This window comes from Phoxinus phoxinus (assembly GCF_949152265.1).
Source record: "Phoxinus phoxinus genome assembly, chromosome: 1".
NCBI lineage: Eukaryota > Metazoa > Chordata > Actinopteri > Cypriniformes > Leuciscidae > Phoxinus > Phoxinus phoxinus.
Genome location: NC_136876.1, coordinates 37,892,449 through 37,905,192, shown reverse-complemented (window position 1 = coordinate 37,905,192; position 12,744 = coordinate 37,892,449). Strand labels below are relative to the sequence as shown.

At 38.6% G+C, this 12,744-nt stretch overlaps 1 protein-coding gene across 5 annotated transcripts in view; it reads right to left on the bottom strand.

Moving 5' to 3' along the window:
• Window positions 1-12,744, bottom strand: part of rhbdf1a (rhomboid 5 homolog 1a) — a 75,665-nt gene that overhangs the window by 41,464 nt on the left and 21,457 nt on the right. The window lies entirely within an intron of this gene.

The window sequence follows — 12,744 nt, the reverse complement described above, 5'->3', positions numbered from 1 at the left end:
TATTATATATATAAGAAATTATTATTTTCATAATAACTGAAAATAATGAGTGGGCTGCTCCAAAATCACACCATTGGTTGAGTTGATCAGGATACTCAAAACACCATAGTGTGTACGGGAGGTTGTTCATAGGGCTCTGCATATTAAGCTGGGACACAAGAAAGTGTTTACTGAAAGTTACACACTTCACCTTTAAATGCACACAAACACACTGAACATATCAAGGCAGAATGTCTCTGCAACCCTATGTATGTGAAGGCAACTCCCACTACAGATGTCAAAAGGATCAATGTTGTCAACTTTTCAGTTTGTGGCAGGATTTTGACAAGACATTTGACCTCTTTTCATTCCGTCTCTTTGGCTGTGCTGGGTTTCCTCTCAGGAGAGCAGCATTACAAACAGCGAAACAGCCCATATTTCAAGCAGCTCCCTTCAAGCCGCATCCTCAACCTGCTAAACAAGTGACTGATTGTCTGCTGGAGGTCAAACATTTTCCTGTTAAGTGAGCTAAGAGCGGACTCTCAGTCACGGCGTGCCCAAAAACATGTGATCCTCATCTAAATAGTTTCCAGCATGATATCAGCCTGAATCAGGGCCACAGAAGCTCTTATTGTGCTCTCAGAGCCTGATGAGCATCAAGCAGAACAGAAGGTCAGCAGACGGGCCCATCTTTGCAAGGAAAAAAACATCCAGGGAACCAAGTTCATACAAAAAATTGCATTTGTCGTAATCTACACATGGTACACAATTTCTGCACTCTAAGAAAAGTTGTACAAATACTGCCGAATGTACCATTTGTGACCCTGGACCACAAAACCAGTCATAAGTCGCACGGGTATGTTTGTGGCAATAGCCAACAAAACATTGTATGTGTAACGCCGGTGCGGCTGAAGCAGAGATGAGGCAGGATCCAAATGCAGCACACGCTTTATTTAACAGACTAACTTACACACTAGAAACTAGACAGGACAACGGTACTCGGGAACAGGAACAACCAACATCAACGTTAACAGTTAAACATTAAACAAGAACTCACAAGGACAGGGCAGAAACACAGGTCTTAAATAATCAGAGACAAACAAGCTAAACAGGATAACAAGGGGGAGTGGGAAATGAGAGACACCTGGGATAACTAATAGACAAGACAGGGAAACACTAAACATGACAGGGAACCACAAAACATGACAGTATGGGTCAAAATTATCCATTTTTCTTTTATGCCAAAAATCATAAGGATATTCAGTAAAAATCATGATCCATGAAGATATTTTGTACATTTCCTACCTTAAATATATCAAAAATGTATTTTTGTGAGTGAATCCAGCTCAATTGCGAACATAAATGGACAACTTTAAAGGTGATTTTCTCAATGTTTTGATTTTTTGCACCCTCAGATTCCAGATTTTCGAATAGTTGTATCTCAGCCAAATATTGTCCAATCCTAACAAACCATACATCAATTGAAAGCTTATTTATTCAGCTTTCAGGTGTTGAATAAATCTCAATAATAAAAAAAAACATAAGACTGGTTTGTGGTCGTTTTTTGCTCGCAGGTTTCTCAATAGAGCTCCCCCTACAGCTTCGGAATAGATATTTGACAACACTGTCGAAAAACTCGTTGGAGACTCTCAGATACCAGGGGCTAGTAGATCAACGACATCAAAGCAGACGGGACATTCTTTAAAACGTCTTCTTCATTCGGGTTCGAACAGCGTGAGGGAGCGCAATAATGACATAATTTTAGCAATTCTTTACATCGTGAGACCTGATATCACGCGAAACTTCCTGACGGCCCAGTGGCCCAAAGTTGCAAGGGTGTTTTTTTCTACACTCACAGGCGATAGGGGGGTGCGATATGACCACCATTCAACCCGAAAAAGTAATATAACCATTCCAATGACTCCGAAGCTGTTCAGTTAAGGTAAAAAACCTGCATAGTTCACCTTTAATATGAAGGAATTTTCTGTATTGTTCTGTATTTCTGTAGGTGTTTTACCCATATTTTGTATGGCATTGTGTTTTAGAGTTGAAGGAAATGTCTGGAAAAGTAATGGAAAAGGTACTGGTAGTTTTCCACCAGGTCATTATCCACTTTTTCTACCGATAATTTTTTCTTACAGTTTGAGATATTTATATCGCTATAAAATATACAAATATGTAACTGAACACAACTAATACAAATTTAAACTACCATATATATATATATATATATATATATATATATATATATATATAGTCATTTATATTATATTACATTATTATATTATATTATTATTACATTATTATATTATATTATATATCCATTCTCAAATCCATATATCCTCTGTAGGGTTGTGGGATATTTTATTTTATTTTTTATAACCAAACATATTCAAATATTCTCAGCTTGTGTCTCAGCATTATGCTAAAAATACGAAAGAAGATTCTGGACTATATTAGCCTCTGAACTTCAGAGTTTATCTTATCTGCCTGCAACAAGCAACAAACCCAACAATAGTCCTCAAAGGACAGCAAAGATTCCATCACATCACATCCGCCTCAAGTGAGAGGCGAGGGTCAGAGGTCAGAGGTCAGAGCTCTGCTTATTTGAGGAGCCAGGGAAGGAAGTGCAGAGCAGAAGAGCTGATGAGACCAAAATGGAAGAAGGAAACACACTCATGTCTGGGACTCTTCTCTGCTTCCGTCAGCCACATTTACGGAAAAAACACAAGTCTATTTTGATATGCCAATGATAAGCCATTGACATGCCTGTAAGTAATAAACTAAGCAGAGCGTCACCCGTCTATACGTAGATAGCACACAAAAATCTTCTTATCATGCATTCATGCAGTGTGTCATCATTGGCACCATTGACAAGGAGGGGAAATCACCTTCACATCACTTCCTGCCATCATCACACAGCATTTTCAAGGGCTCATCATTGAAAAAAGTCCCCAGCTCTTATCATGAAACCATTGTTTCTCCTTATTGAAAGAACTTTTTATTATCGAGTTATTATCATTTAATTAAACATTTATTGTAATTAAAATAAAGCCGAAATAAAATAAAATATACATATTAGATCTGCGACAAGTTACTAACTGAAAATAAATAAAAACTAAAAACAGAAGTAAAACTAAAACTGAAATAAAAATAAACCTAATTAGTAATAAAAAATAGACAAAAGCACTTTTTAAAGCTGCAGTCCGGCACTTTTTTGGGTTTAAAAATATCAAAAAAGACATTTTTGGAAAAAAACGTAACCAGCCAGTGTTCAAAACGATCTGCTTGCCTTACCTCGATTCAAAACGGTAAGCTTGTAATAATGATTTTAATTCCAGTGGTACTGGTGGATTTCCGCGGGAATTTCGAGCATGTCTTTGCGTCATTACGTCACTTCTGTACACATAGAGAAGGAGTCCCCGGCTAGCGTGTGTGGATGATGGTGGTGGAGATTTAGCTTAGCACTTGGTATGGCGGATCCCGAAAGTTTAAAGCGACAATCACCAGTGACAACTGGAGATTCACCAGTTGTAAAACCCAAAGACTTCGGACTTCAGAGTGGCTACAGAAAAAATATATTTTTCACGTTTTGACGTGATATAAGCAATCGTTAGATTTAATCAGCATGATATAGCTACTGCAATGCTTCCCCCACCCCCCGAATTTGGTCAGAACAAAAGTGAATGTTACTTACTTGTTCAGATGACATTTTCCGATGAAAATTCTAATGTTGACACTTTCAAAAAGTATACTCTGAGATTGCTGATGACAGTAACGTTACAGTATCCACAAAGATTCAAATATTCTCCACAGAATATTTTGAAATATTCTTCAAATATTCTTCTCAAAAATATCCACAGCGACGCGGCAGACTCAATTGTGTTCATCCGCGCTGTTTCATGCCGATTTACTACCCACGCACAGTTAATAATTCCGCGAATAACTGCAATTGCAGATTTCTAACAGAGATGGCGACAAAGAGGAAAAACGACGGACTGCAGCTTTAACAATTAAGCTAAAATTAAACCGTAAAATTGAAAAAATAAAAGCTAATTCAAAATATGAATTAAAGCTATAATAGTGTATAAATTATTATACTAAATTAGTACTGTTACAAAAAAGACGTCCTCTGAAATGTCGGGTTGAAGAGGATGCCGCCAGGTTTAAACGGCACTGAGATCACTATATCTTGAATGATCTTCAAAAGAGGGTGTTAGCCAAGTGTCTTGTCGAAGCAACTTAGAAAAAAACCACGAAAGGGAAGTGCAAGGGCTGGGTATGACTTCACATGACTTCTGTGCAGCAGCGCTCAACTGAGCATCAAAAACCACATCTGCCCAGTACCTCACAAACTACAAACACTTTGTGCATGGACATCTCTATAACTACTGTTGGGAATCATTTGTTACTGGAGACATGCAGCTTTTTAATGCTCGATCATATTAATTGACATGTTGTTTGAACATCTTGTCTGTCTGGAATCCCTTCCCCCACTGATGGCTGAGATCATGGGAAAGGAAATGATCTTATCACACAAAGTCCATCCCTTTCATGTGCACGTTGCAAATGCAAACACTGATAAGTATATATGACTCCTGCGCAGGTGAAGCTCATTATCATGAAAATGAAACGCTGGAAAGCAGACAGCAGGGCTTGAAAGGTGCAGATCTGGTTCTTGTGGTTTAGGCGAGCGGTCTAACCCGGGGGCACAATCATGTGGGCTGATGACACAGTTTCACTGTCTGCCTAGTTCTGCCACAATGTCAGTTGAAAGGAATCTTTCTCACCCCACATGTCGTTACAAACCTGTATGACTTACTTTCTTCAGAATACAAAAGGAGAATTTTTTAATATTATCAAAGGCACTCTTATTATTAATGTGAAAGAGAATTGGGTGTATCAAGCTCCAATATAAAAAAAAGCTAAATAAAAGTATCATAAAAGTGGTCATATATATATATAACACTAAACTAACTTTTTGCCACACCACTGGCCGATGACTTAAGAAAATATACTGGCCATAAATATTTTTTACCAGCCGTGAAACATATTAGTCCTTATTAAAGTTACAAAAATTATTCAGTCAAAAGCAATGAGTGATTGTTTTTTGTCCTTTGTTGTTCGATTTTTTAAAATTAAATCACAGTCAGCAGAGGGAATATTAGGCTGCGGTCACTTTAAGAGCTCCACAGATCCAATATAAGCCTACTGTTACACATGTGTTTTATTTCTCAACCGTTTACGTTCATTTAAGACGTAACTGACTATGTTTACAATGATACTTGCCCAAACTTAAGGCATTTTGACAATTTTGTTTGCTTGAACATGTTTAAACTTCCCACACACGCGAGTAACGCGAGTTCCCTTTCGTGTCTTCTTGAGCTTGAATATTTCAATTGGCAAGGCTTAAAATTTTGTGACAATGCAGCGCTGGCCAATCAACTGTCTGAAGCATCGGTTTGTTTACGTTACCAAGCTACAATTTGCATACACAAAGGCGTACACAAAGGAAGAGTTTTTACGTTTAAAAACAACTAGCGGAACCAAACAGAATGCAGTTTGAAGAACCATATTAAAAACGAGATGCTCATGGCACGAAATGCCGAAAAAACGCCCCAAATAATTTCCCTCTCAAATGCGACTGAAAGGTTTGCACTGAGAGCTCTTCTTAAGCGAGTGCAATAGACCAAATAGTACAGGAGCCACTCATCTCTGTTATAGTCATAGGGTTTTGCAAGCTTGGCAAAGGTGTACATTTTCAGTCACCCACATTCGAGAGGTCTAAGCAAGCGGTCATTGACACGTCAGAATAATTTCTGCTGCTTTTGGGAGCGCTCACGGTGGAGAGCTGGGAGTGACCTTGAGCGGTGTTGACAACACGCAATTAAGGTGGAGGGGAAAAGAGACAGTTGGGTTGGGAGAGAGAGAACGAAGAAGAAAACAGCAGCAGGCCCCTGCAGCGCTCACAAACAGGGAAAAACAGCAATTCCAAGCAGGCAGGCTTAGTTTCCTTCCTTCAGACCCCGCACACACCAGAGCAGGAGCATGTGTGACACATACTAGCTTGCCATGGCTGTGTGGACAGACAAGACAAGAACAGAAGGAAAGTGCTCTCCTCAGCGCTCCACATGGGAGTGAGCGTGCCGTGATGAGTCTGCAGTTGTGCGTGCCACGCTTGTGCAAGAGTGTGAGCGAAAATCTAGGCTGCATCCCAGAGCAGCAATCTAACAGCTTCTATTACTGCTTTGTTTTCATCGCGATGCTCGCCGTCAACATGGCAAGCGCTCGTTTGTTCTCTTTTTCCTGTTTTTGTTTCCCAAAAGAAGAGGCCTCATGTGGCGCATACTTCTTTTCTGCCTTTCCACAGTGCTTGATCCACCTCCTGCATATTTGAAAGAGTTTACATCATTTGGCGGGCACATAGCAGTGCCAAGACATGACTAATGGAAGGGAGACTTGGCTGGATCGCATCCACATAGTTTCAAGCAAGGTATGCTGAACGCCCCAAACAACACATCTGGTGACAATGTTCAACAGAACACAGTTTATCAGGCAAAATCAATGGATATTTTTTTAAAGATAACAAACCATGGAAGGTTGTGCAATGCGTTCACACTGACCTTACAGGAATCTTCTTGTCAGTTATTATTAGTCATCTTCCATCCACCTACTCCCAAAAGGCCATTGAAGGCCAAGTCACACAGCGGCGCAAAACACGCCCTCAGTTTTTGGATTGAAGTCTAGACTAGTTTGATTCTGTCCAGACTGCACATGACTTCAAGTAGACAAACAGGGTCGGCAGCCTCCTCAGACTCATGCCACACTGTATGCTAAAGATAGAGACGGGCGAGCTGGCCGACCTATTTAAAAGCGGCCCTTCATCCTCACTGCAATAATATTAGCACACAGGCATAACTACAGACGGGACAACACAACACACCAAGACTCAATATAAACTACTGCCTACTGGATTATGCAGCGAAGAGTGAATTGTCACTGTATTTTAATATCTAAAATACATTTTTACATTCCAAAGAAAGAATAATTACATCCCCCAAATTGATACGCAGACAGATAGTAATAGAAGCAGGATGGGTTGGCTGGTGGTGGGGAGGGAATAGGGAGCTTCTCAGAAAAAGTTAACTGCTTAGGGCACAATACAATTTCATTACTATTATTTTATAAACAGATCTTCTTGTGAAATTCTTCATCCAAGTTTACTTTGGGTAACACTTTAGTTTAGAATCTAATTTTCTTAAGCTATATGCTTATTAGCATGCATATTACTAATCTGGCTGTTTATCAGTACTTATAAATCACATATTAATGTCTTATTCTGCATGACAATATTCTATATCCCCTAATCCTACCAATACCTAAACTTAACAACTGCCTTACCAACTATTAATAAGCAGTAATTATGAGTTTATTGAGGCAAAAGTCATAGTTAATAGTTAGTAAATATCGAGACTTAACTTGCTCTTCCGGTGAAAACGACAGACTTCTTTCTGGTGACGAAGGATGGATTTCTTGAATTATTTGGTCCGCTTAAACCTTGCCCTACCACAATAAACTTCAAGCGCACATTCATTTTTGAGTGCAATGTCCAAATCCAATCAACAACCGAAGAATAGAACCAAGTCCCCAACCTATTTTTTTTATTTTTTATTTAATTTGTTACACTCTGATGTAGTACAATACAGAATAAATTATCTGTCGCAATTTCCATTTCATTGCGACTTAAAGTATAATTGTGTTTACATGCACTCAACTCACATGTTAATTCCGACATTGATTCAATGCATCATTACACTTGGTACAATCCCTTCAATCGGCAGTGAATGTGTGATAGAGTAGTGAAGTGGCACTGTGTTTTGGGAGGACCAGGGATGCTGGATTGTCCAGCAAGGTAGAAAAGCCCATATTCTCGAAGCAGCTGTAATTTGTAAATGGTCTCCCGACCTATATCAGCTTTTAACAGAATTATTTGAATCTAAATAGAGGGTAAAACATAACCCAATGCAAGACACTATACTACTCAAAGCTCTTCCTGTGGTAACACCCACAACATTACCAAAGCCCTCCAAAATTATACGCTTACACTTACACTTACACGTCATTTTACACCAGCAGCACTGTTTCTGGACTTAATAAAACCCTAACCGTCTCATTCATAAACCCTTTTGCTCATTAAAGTCATGTTGATTAGTCTGAGAACCCCAAAGTCACTCAATTATGCCAGTAATCTGTGCACAGGACAGGACTGACAGCAGAGGTAAAGGCATCTGAATCTCAGTGAACTAAAGAACAGCCCTGAAGAATTGCATCATAGTTGCATCATAATGTCACATTCTGCCACATCGAACCAAATCAAACAACACCTGAAACAGGAAAGACACACAGAAGCTACATTTTAAGGGAACATGATTTATGCTCCAAAACTCAAAGAATATATACAAAGAAATATACAATAAAGTGTGAAAAAAACAGTTTAGCAATAGGCTACAGCACATCCTCTCTTACCTTACTATTCATACGCTATACTATTCTCCATGCAATTTATGATTGTTTACTCACATAATGACTATAATTATGTGTCAACCTTTAGTTCTGCCACATATACAAGCATTAAGCAGGTATTTTTAGATAACGTTAATATTAGTTAGTGTAAGATTAAACGTAAGTAAACGCTCTCGAAGAAAATGCTGAGTTCATTGAGTTCAAGTTAATCAAGTCAGTGAAATCAGCAACTAAAATGAAACCACATGAGATCATGTTCCTGTTAATACATCCTCTGGCACAGTCGCAATTTTGATTAAAAAAGATACATTCATTTATTCTAGAGCCCAAACAGGGACTGCATGTTTCTAAACGTTTACATGCGAGTTCTTAACATTTTTTAAATATGTGAGATTAAATTAAAGCAACACTAAGGAAGATTTTCTACCTTAAAATAATGTTTCCAAAATCGTTTCAGTGGTTCATCAAGTCGTAACAGGGCGAAAGGCACTTCTGCCTCTGCTTTGCAGCCCTATATCTGCTATAACCACACTGTAAGTTTGCCAGATCGGGGTGCGTTTCTGTAGTTCAAATGAGACAGAAGAAAACTACAAATATGACTTGCTTTACGTCAAGCATTACAATAGTCTTTTTTTTTTTTTTTGATGTCGCAATACATCATACTTTCATGAAGTCATGCAACATACTCTACCTTGTCTGTGGACATCGTTCATTCCAAAGCCGGTGCTGGATAAACAGCGAGCGTACGTGCGACATTAGCCTAAATTATTTACGACAGCGGTAATGAACAATTCCGCTTCCAACCTGTAGGGCGACCACAGAGGAAAAGTTCCTTGGTGTTGCTTTAACAAAGTGTTGTGTTAATGAAGTCTTCCAAAGACGGAGGTGTGCTGGGACATCCCCAACAGCTCAGACACAATTTGAATGTTGCTTCTTTGAAAATATGAAACTTGAAGCATTAGAGCTGTGGGGAAAAGGCAGACTTCTTTTAGCAACTTTAAGTGACAATAGTCTTTTCTTTCAAAAGTTGTCAAACAAGTCAGTAAACATGTCTTTCTGAAAGAGATACTGTTACTTTGAATTTTCTTTTCAACATAATGTGTCTATTTGACGCATAACAGGAAGAACTTCAAGGTGGGCTGAATATGATAAAATATCAGCACATTCTATTATTATCTTCAATCCTCACTTATTGCTGTTTTGCAAGCCCTGTTACACTAAACCACAAGACCACCAATGTACCTGCGGTGACAAAGGATGGCTTTAATCATGTCATTTCACAACACATACTAAATCTACAATTCTACATGGTGCTATTCAGACCTCAGATGAGCTCTTTCTGACTCACAAGGAACTGGTAAAAAGAAAAAGAAATAGTTAAAAAGCTATTAGCTAAAAAGAACACATGGTCATCTCACAAAAAGAAATAAAGAGTCACACCTTTGACTTTGGAGGCCAGACCACAATAACATCATATAAACTGAACATATCTGTGCTTTTCATAGCAACTGAAACTTAAAGGGCATTCACACTGATGGCGAACCAATCGCTGAAGGTCACTGAGCTCTGTGCATTTGAAAAAATATATTTGAAGCCATTCCCACTGCTAACACTATAAATGGCAAACTATCATTACCCACATTTTCATGCAACCAAACAAACAACCCGTTAGTAATATTGGACTGATGGCTCAATTGGACTGAACAGCCCATAAAATTCCAAATTACATTTTGATCAGGGTTGTAAGGGGTGGCGTAGACCTAAAATAATCTGATCAATAGGAAAGAAATAAGCATGTAAACACCTGAATCTGACTATTTTCTCATTGGATTGAAAAATACCTCACACATGTGCAGTGCTGTAATATGCAAATGTACATTATGTCTAACAAATTAGCGTATCTTTATTTACGTCTTATGTCTTATGAACTGGTCAATGGAAAAGACTACATTTTTACAAAGGTCTTCAGACATGTCAGCTTTCTTTTTAGACAGGCAAAAACTACAATTATGCTCACAAGCCGCATTTCCATTACCCTTCAAATTGTGCAAATATAAATTGCGAACTGAAAACATGCCCAGTGGAAACGCATCAATTTCCACTGGTAACAAATCGCTGGTCGAACCGATGTTGTTATATCCGGCCCAGTCAAGCAATTAATACAAACAGAGTGCAATTTGGCACTTTAATAAACAGTTTCACTGCCAGAAATACCTTTTAAATTGGGAAGCTTGAAAGAAAACAAAACCACATGTGATGAAAGCGATCCACTCTTGGCTAGACAGACCGACAGTCCGACGGACACTCACTGCCGTGTGACTCATCCACATATGATCACTCTTATCCATTACTTACAGCCACCTGCGGCATCAACCTACTCCAGCACTATCCTCCCCTTGTCCTTTCCTCCATACTGTGTCGACCTAGAGCCCAGTTGGAGCGCACCTGTGACACATAATGACGACAGTCGATCGAAGCCCTGCTTAATCGGGCTTGTTACATCACCATGAATGATGATCCCCTGAATGAGATAATGTTTCGAAAGCATTGCGAGCACAAGCTGGAGGAGTGGGATGTGGCGACAGGCCAGGGACACCTTGCGTGGCACAAACTTCAGAATAGACACTCTAGCTCTCCCAAATAACTGCTTGTATTCTTGACTATCTCTTGTGTATATATGCACATCAGTGATAATGTTTCACAGGGATACTGAATTAGATGCAGGCCAGTAATTGGGCTTTTTCAAACACATAAGCATGGCCTGAAGCGGCACACACCCCCTAAAAGGCTAACATGCAGGTTGTGTTTCGAAACCTGAAAAAAGTGCTGTCGTCACAGGAAGTATGACATGTGATGCATCTTTATTCTTACCACAATCATTAAATATTCAGTTTGTTGTGCTCCCCTATAACTGTTTTTTAGATCATTAGATATGACATTATGGTGCCTTGGAAACCTGTCTGAAGCGAACACTACCTGTGTATGAGGTTCTATATGAGTAGATTGCTTTGCAATATACATTTTTCAATGTCTACAGTCATTATACATAAGATAAATGAGTAAACTGATGTGCATTCTTTGTTTATGTTGTTTATTTAAAAAAATTATGGCATTCTGTTTGTGCCAAAAAAGTGTCCTCTGCTTTGCACAGTACATTTGTCTGTTTAGTGCTATTGCTGTTTCTATTTGTGTCATTCTCCCTGTAGTGCGTACAGCTCGGTTTTATCCAGTGTTGGGGAAAGTTACTTTTAAAAGTAATGTGTTACAATATTGTGTGTTACTCCCTAAAAAGGAACTAATTGCATTACTTAGTTACATTTTATGCAAAGTAATGTGTAAAGTTCTATTTTTGACAAATATAAAGGCCCTTTAACACCAAAAGTGAAATGAATAAGCCTCAGGCTGAAGGAAATGCAAATTCACTCCTGTACAGTAGAGGACAGGACACTGCTCAAACCTTTCAGCTGTACTGCCATTCTGGATTACAACTCAGATATTTTGTTGGAAATTTAAAAGTAATGCGTTTCTTTTCTAGTTAAGCTACTTGAAAAAAAGTAATCTGATCATGTAACTCGCTTTGCTTGTAATGCACAATTCCCAACACTGGTTTAATGCCATATAAGTTACTGCTCTCAGTGAGCGTTCTGCAACGCATTTTACAGATATAGGCTACAGGTAAACAAATAGAACACTGAGATTTTTTTTTCAATAATGAGTTCTCACCTATACTTTCTACAACTCTGAATATTATGAGAAAGCACGAAGATGAACCATAGGGACGATAGATTCATTCAAGTTTATAGAGATAAATACAACTATGTAGGCTATTTAAAGTTTTTAGAAAACTCATTATTGAAGAAAAAAAAATCTAAACATTTTATTTAGGCTACCTATTACAGTGACACTGACACCAAACCACACATGAAAAATGGCAACGCACAGTCGCCGGCAGTGGCCTTTGGTTTTGAACAGACTGAATGAATGCATAGCCTACAATAAGTAATCAACAATCAGCTGATAAAAAATTAATAAAAAAAAAATCACTATTGAGGCGGGGCATCAATAACATTCGAACTGACGTCACTGTGGCCAGTGCAGGATTCAGGAAATAAGTGAAATTATATTACTAGAGTATGGAAAGCACACTAACACTGGCTATTCGTATCAGAAAGATTGTCCCTCTGACAAGCAATGCAGCGTTCAACTGATATAGGCAATAAGACCTGCAAATCACCATGAGGT